Source organism: Chiloscyllium plagiosum, unplaced genomic scaffold, assembly GCF_037043375.1.
Source record: "Chiloscyllium plagiosum isolate Xiang-an unplaced genomic scaffold, Cpla_swu_hap1 HiC_scaffold_21, whole genome shotgun sequence".
Lineage (NCBI taxonomy): Eukaryota > Metazoa > Chordata > Chondrichthyes > Orectolobiformes > Hemiscylliidae > Chiloscyllium > Chiloscyllium plagiosum.
Window position 1 is genome coordinate 58,385,155 of NW_028270159.1, and position 7,958 is coordinate 58,393,112.

The following is a 7,958-nucleotide window of genomic DNA, read 5'->3' on the forward strand; positions in this document are numbered from 1 at the left end:
TCATCTGCCTTACCCATAGTGTTCTTTGGGTTGAAATAAACACACTTCAGCCCATTAGCACCAGTGTTCATGAACCTGTCTCTGTCCTTCCTTTTGGAATTACTGATTCTAACATCTACCTTCACTTCAATCCCTCCACTTCCTAACCTGCTGCTCTGTTTCCCAGCTGAAATGAATCTGTTTGTTTAGTGACTGGAATTAATGTTAGTCTCCATGGATTCTACCGGTGATACTGGAGTAATTTGCTTTTCTGTTAAAAGCAGGCTCATTTCAATGTGACACTCCATAGGGTCAGTGGCAGCATCATCTCCGACACTCAACAGCTCCAGAGACGGGGAAAGGAGAGATTAGAATCTGAGAACAAAGTCGGCTGGAATATTTCATCAATGGACCAGAATCTAGTAATACTGAAAATGAATGTTACAACAATGGACAGGACTGTATACTGGGATCTGTTGGCCCTTTCTGCTTTTTATGATAAGATTCCATTATCCTTGCGAATCCATACATAATGTACATGACTGAATTCTTTTATTATCCTATCCTGGCTATTGTTGGTGTCCCTGTTAAGTCTCACTGTCCAGTTGTTATTTCTATAAACCATGTTTAACTGTATTGTTATTCTTTTCATTTATTCTACTGCCCTTGCTGCTGTTATTGCTGTTGATGAGACTCTGAATTTAGACATCACTCTGCAAAGCATTGCTAATTGCCTGTCTTCTCTTTGTCCCTCACACAAGAGGGACATTGCTCAGCTTCATCTGTAAACTACAATTCATTTTGATCCTGTCACCATTCTTTACAGGTTAGGAACAAAAAATCACTGTCTTCAGTTCTGGCAATTAACTACTTTTCCTTCTTCGGATTCCATTCCATCCCTGTCCAATATCACAAAGTGCAACAGCTTTTCCACATATATAGTGATCCCTTTATCCCTGGCTTGATTTCCGGGCCCCATATCCTGACCAGTATTCATTGTATTCAATAAACCCTCAAGAACATCTTTCACCGGATCAACCCAGCTGCTGTTTAAAGCATGAAATGTGAAATCCAGTTTGGGTATTCCCAGCACCCTGCTGACCCCGTTCCCGTTCACAAAACTGCATCACCAAAGCTCACCCAGAGATTCCACAGCTTTTTCCAGAAGTTAGACCGAACTCCGTTGCCCTTGTTATTCCTGACAGCTTCAATGTATGTTGCTGTTTACTCTTGCAGTGTCTCCACTTTAAAGTTCTCACACACGTGATGTCTCATTCCCAAATCTCTGTTAATTGTTTATGTTTAAACTGATTTCTCTCTGCTCTATCTCTAATAGCGATTTTCACAGCTGCACTCCCTCAGTATTTGTCTTTTTTCTCGTGCATCACAGATACAGATAGAGAGACATGAACTCAAGGAAGCACCACTTCCAGTCATTTACCGCAGAACCTGGAAATTTCCCCATGCTCGGTCACTATCTAGTGCAGGTATACCGAGCAAGAGAGTGATCAGTGCCTGCTTCCATGCTGCAAATATTCCACTTTACTGATCAATGCATCAGTGTGGTCTACAAAGTGTCTTCTGCCTGGTTTGGTTATGTCTCGATGTGTTCTGCTCGGTAGATTCAGATTACGATATAACTGATCATTTCATATGATCTGACAGTCTCATTATTTAATAGTTCCATTTTGTATTGGACTCACGAAAGCCACAGTCCTCCAATTAGTCCGAATACCCTGATTGTACCCCATATTTCGGAAACTTTTACTCCAGTAAGTAATGACCCTACTCTACATTAAGGTGAATGATTTTCCTTGCTGTATCTTTCCCTGTCCACGTTATTTTTCTCCTGTGATGCATTGCTGTGTTATGAAGCTCAGAAACAATGAATTTGAATGTGTTGGGGTATCACCCATTTCATTGGGAGCTGGCTGTGAAGCTCCATATTGGAAAGGGGTTTCAAACTCGCATTGAATCCCGGGTTTGAAACTTGCTCTGTGCCTGTGCACTGAGCGCCTGTGTTAGTTACTCTGAGCTGATCACGTGGACAGCAACATGCTGAAGCCCTTCAGTTATTATTGCAATGGACCCAGCAAGTAACTTGCTGGAAATAGGCATTTCAATTAATTCTGTTCCTGGAAAGATAGTGGAAGGACTGGAATGTTTTTGCTGGAGGTTATGCTGTGAACTGCTGGAGATATTTCAGGGAGACCTGAGTGTTTGACCACACAATTCAGAATGAAACTTGGGGAGCGCTGTTACAATGTGTCTTGGTTTTGTGCATGCACAAAAAATGAAGCAGAGGCTGCAGAGTGTGGAAGCTCTGAGAGCACAGCCTGAGTGGGTGTGGGGAAACAGATCTGCCGGATCCATCCCGGGTTTGCGAGGAACAGCTTACCAAGCTCCAGCAAACCCAGGAACAAAGTGGAAAGGGACCCTGGAAGGATGGGACCGAGCTCTGTGGTCACCTCTGTGCTGATTCACACAACATCTGAATTTAGTTTCCATGATTCCACACGAGATTGTTGTTGGAAACTGTGAGGAAATCATTTCCCAGGGTTGCGGAACACCTCTTGTCAAACCCAGCCAATGAGGCAAACCCTAACACATAGCAAATGTGAGCAGGAGTAGGGTATTCAGAGCATGCCTGAACAATGAGTATCATTCTGGCTGATCGTCTATCTCGGTAGACTGCTCCTGCTTTCTTCTGAGATCCTTTGATCCCTTGCGATCTATAAACTATTTCTGAAACCTTCTTGAATATTTTTGCCTGATCAGGTAAGAATTCCACAGGGTCACCACTCTCTGGGTGAAGAAATTTCCACTTATTTCAGTGCTGAATAGCTTATGCCCTAACCGTAGACCGTGACAGATGATTCCTGACTCACTTGTCATTAGAAACATTCTTCGTCTGTTAACCTGCCCAGGTCTATTTCCAATGTTACAAATTTGATGAGATTCCCATCTCACCCTTCTGAAGGCTTTGTACTGGAATCCTCCTACTATGAAAGCCAACATGTCACTTGTCTTTGTCTCCTTCCGCTCACCTGCATGTTAATCTTCATTTCTGGAACAGAAGGGCACTCACATCTCATTACACCTCCCACTTTATCAATCTATCAATATATCGATAATAATCTGCCTTTCTGATTTGCTAAAATGGATAACCTCACATTTATCCACATTATATGTCATCTTCTTGCATTTGTCCATTCACTCACCTTGTACAAAACACACTGAAATATCTCAGTTTACTCCTCAAAGCTCACCATCCCAACCAACTTTGGTTATCTGCAGTGCCAGAGATAAGATATTAAGTTCCCTCATGTAAATCATTAATATGTATTGTGAATAGATGAGGTCAAGTATTGATCCCTCTGCTACCTGACCAGTCACTGCCTGTCTCTCAGACAAATTCCCATTTCTTCCTGTTCTTTTCTGTCATCCTCCAATTGGTACATTCTTCATGTCAGTACACTTCCCTCAATTCCACGCCCTTTAGTTTTACATGCTAATCTCTATATGGAACTTCGAAAAAGCCCTCTGAAAGTCCAATAAAGCCTTACAATTGTTCCTCCGACTCACTTTATTATTTATGTCCATGAAAACGTCTAGTAATGTTCAAGGATGAAATAAATTTTGTAAATTCGCGCTGAGTTTATCTGATCTTGTCACTGCTAGCAAATGTTTTCCAATGGACTTCAAGATTTTCCCGACTAACGGTGTCAGTCTAACTAGTCAAGAATTCCCTTTGACTGCATTTTTAAAAAAACGTCCCATTTCTCAACTTGCAATTCATAGCAACTAATCCAGGGTGTCAGAATTTTGAAAGACAGCCACCAATACACTGACTATTTCCAAGGTCAATTCCTTAAGAGTTCTGTGATGCAGCTTATTGGCCCTGAGGATTATTGGTGTTTATTCTCATCAAGTTCCCCACCACCTTTTGCCTCGTAATCATTCAATTCATCTCCCTTCAAGGAATCTGTGTTCTCCAACAATTGTATTGTCTTGTTTTGTGTCTTTCTTAGTGAAGACAAAACCAAGATATCATGTGAAGATGAAAAAAAAGTGAGTTAATTGAAGTCTCTGATAAAATAAATACCTTCACAATAAGTTGCCTGTGAGATGAAGATTAAAATAAACTAAAAATAAAGAGAATAATTGAGCTGTAAATGCTGTTGCTGGAATAATTGTAAATGATTTAATTTCACAAAGCTTTAGCAAATTGAAATGTAAAGGGCAGAATTGAGAACCGATTTAGAAAATCATTCTTCCTGTTATTCATTTTGTGGGATATGGACGTCACTGGCTGGCTCGCATTTGTAGCACATCCCTGCTTGCCCTTGAGAAGATGGTGGTGAGTTGCCTTTTTGAACCGCTGCAGTTAATGTGCATTGTGTTTGGACAAATGCCATTAGGAAGGTAATTCTAGTGCTTTGACCCAGTGACAGTGGAAAAACGGTGATATATTTTCAAGACAGAATGGTAAGTAGCTTGGCACTAGGAGTTTGCGGTGTGGGGGTGAAATTGAAAGTGATGATGTTCCTGTGTATTTGCTGCTCTTGTCTTTCTGGATGGAAGTGGCTGTGAGTCTAGGTGAGTGCTATCTGAGGATCAGCCCAAGTTGTAGATGTTACACTTTGTTGCCACTGAGCGTTGGTGGTGGAGGGAATGGATGCTTGTTGATGTAAAGCTAATCAAGCGGGCTGCTTTGTCCTGCATGGTGTCAGGTTACTTGAGTGTTGTTGGAGCTCCACCATCCAGGCAAGTGGGAAGTATTCCAGCACACTTTGACTTGTTCCTTGCAGGTGATGGACAGAGTTTGGGGAGACACATTGTGAGTTACTTGCATCAGTATTCCAAGCCATGATCTGCTCTTGTAGCCAGTGTGGTGATGTGGTGAGTTCAGCTGACTTTCTGTTGGATAGTAATGCCCAGGCTGTTGATTGCAGGAAAATCAGTGCTGGTAACACCATTGAATATTACAAGACAGTGGTTATATTGTCTCTTATTGGTCATGGTTGCAGCCAGGCATTTATGTGATGTGATTGTTACTTGCCAGTTGTCAGTCCATGTCTAGGTACTGTCTAGAACTTATTGCATTTGAACATGGACTGTTTCAGTATCTGAGAAGTCCGGAATGGTGCTGAACATTGTGCACTCATCTGAAAATATCTCCACTTCTGAACTTAGATGAACAGAAGGTTATTGATGAAGCAGCTGAAGATGTTTAGGCCTAGGACACTACACTGAGGAACTCACATAGAGATGTCTTGGAGCTGAGATGATTTCAGTTTTGCAAGGGTTCCTTGATGCCACACTCAGACAGTTTTGATTGAGGACAGTTTTGACGATAACCCTTTTCTGAAAGTACCAGAAGGCAAGTTATTTTAGAGCTGGGAAAAAATATTGTGGCAGGATAAATAATAAAATCCTATTAGAGACAGAAGTGAACATAAAATGCTGTAGTATTACATATAGACTCAATTTGGAAAGACTTGAATTAGATAAATCTAAGATAAAACATTACAATAGTGCGAAGACGTCTTGACAAAGGTCGAATGTGGCAGAGAAGAAATGGAAATGTGCACGGAGATATTCCATAACTCTTCATGAAGATATAAGAGATGTATATTAGATGATGAAATGAAACTAGTAGATCAGAAAAAAGGAATTCCAACATTTGAAAAAAACATTTTTAAAGTACATAATGACAAAAGTAAAATGTTATTCTTCGGTTGGGCTGTAAATATATTGCTACCGTCTGTCTCAGCGAAAGCTAATTTAACCAAAAATGTTGAGGTCACCTGGTGTTAGAGTTCATATGCATTCACATGTAAAGAATTGTTTAACATGCACTAAACACATTGACCAAATAATGATGGCACCTTCACATTGAAAAATAAAAATGTGCTCCTTGTTGTGAAGCTTGGGGAATTCTGATGTAACCTGAAGACAAAAAGCTGGGTTGCTGTGTCCTGACTGAGATTGGTCTATTTTCATTTCCTGAAGGTGATAGTCCTACAAGTGAAATGGCAACAGTTGTATGTCATGTCTTTCCAGAGGAGTGATCTCGAAGGCCACTTGGCCATGTGGGTTTGACCCTGCTTGTGCTGCAATTGCAGAGGAGGACGCAAAGTATTTCTTAGGCTAAAATTGTACTGAATTTCAGTAACAGCCACTTGTTGCTTGTTTGATGCTAATGATGATGTACTGCTGAAAATGACATGCATTATAGTTATGTATCTGCCCCAAGAGCAGTGAGAGAACTGGTTCCGAAGGAGAGACTAATGTTTGAGATTGTTTTTATTTGTGACATGGTCCCAGTGCACTTTTTCTGTATAAATATAATCTGTACCTCAGCTTAGAATTGATTTTATTTGTCCTTGAAAGATTAAGTCTGCTCACCAGGTCTTTTGTTTTTTTGCAGTTAACTTAATAGCAATTGTGATCCTGTCCCAGGGAAAGTGTGAACTTTCTACTTGCACGACTCGTTACCTGGTGGCCATGGCCTTGATGGATCTGCTGGTAATTATCACCGAGGTCATATTCCGTCGAATCAACAATTATTTTTTCCCATTGAATGTCGTGAAGCTCACTTCCGTGTGTTGACTTCTCTATGTTGTGATCCGTGTAACCATAGACTGTTCCATCTGGCTCACTGTGACTTTCACTTTTGATCGATTTGTTGCCATTTCTTGCCAGAAACTGAAATTGAAATATTGCACCAAGAAAACTGCGACTGTGGTTCTGTCAACAACTGGCATTCTCCTATGTTTAAAAAACATTTCCATTTACTTCAGATATAAACCTAAACGGGTAATTAACAATGTAGAATGTCACTGTTCTAATAAGCAAATCTACTTTAGAGATCCAAGGTGGTTTGGATTTAGGATGTTTGAAAAGGTTTTAACACCATTATTACCATTTGGTTTAATTCTGTTATTCAATGCTATGACAGTCAGACACATTTTAATGGCCAGTCGAGTTCGTATGGGACTGAAGCAGCACAAAAGGGATGAAAAACACAGTGACCAAGAAATAGAGAGCAGAAGGAAGTCGATGATTTTACTCTTTACCATATCGGTCACCTTCATCCTGCTGTGGTTTGTTTACATTATATACTTTTTTGATATTGATGGTTCCATAGTCAGTTCTGGTGGGATGTTGGAAGTGCTTGCCTATATGCTGAGAAATTTAAGCTGCTGCACAAACACATTCATTTATGTGGCTACTCAGTCCAAGTTCAAAGAGCACTTGAAGAGCATGTTGAAATATCCCCTAATGTCTATCCATAAATTCATGAATAGACAAAACAACTGAGAGCAGCACAAATATCCAGACAGCAATAGACAAATATTAACCCCCAGGTTACAAATAAACTTCAAATAGCTCTATACAATGGAAGGTAAAGGGATGTGGGGGGGAGGGGGGCAGTGCATAATTAATAAGGCTGAACTATGGATCAGCAGCAGTGAAGAAATCTGGGGAAAGAAGAAACATTTTCAACCAGAGGACAAAAAGGTGGGGAGCAGAGTGAAACCGCATGTCAGAGCGCTGGCAGTGAAGGGTTAAATATTCACATTGGAAGAACAGGGGTTAGACACAGTTGGAGTCAGAGCAACACACAATGATGGGACACGTGGCAAACAGGGTCACAAGAAGACCAGTAAATAGAGAAGTGCTGTTGAAAGAAAACAATAGAACAAATAAGGAAACCATAGGATGTAACTCTTGAAAGAGGACGTGAACAGGAGTGCTGAGGAGAATGTTGGAAGGTATAATAAGAATCAGTCACAGGTTTCACTCTTACTTTCTCAAAACTGTGCATTTATAAAAACAATTGGACTTTGTGAACAGCATATTCTTTAAGTGTATTTCTATTGTTTTTGCAAACATGTTAATGTTGGTAATCATATGTTTAAGGTGGCGGTGAAGAGGGCATTCATCTCTAAGAGGGTAGTTAATCTCTGCAA

General features: G+C 40.5%; 1 pseudogene; it reads left to right on the forward strand.

Moving 5' to 3' along the window:
* Positions 1 to 511: 511 nt before the first annotated feature.
* LOC148146233 (uncharacterized) lies at positions 512 to 7,305 on the forward strand (annotated as a pseudogene).
* The last annotated feature ends 653 nt before the right edge of the window (positions 7,306 to 7,958 follow it).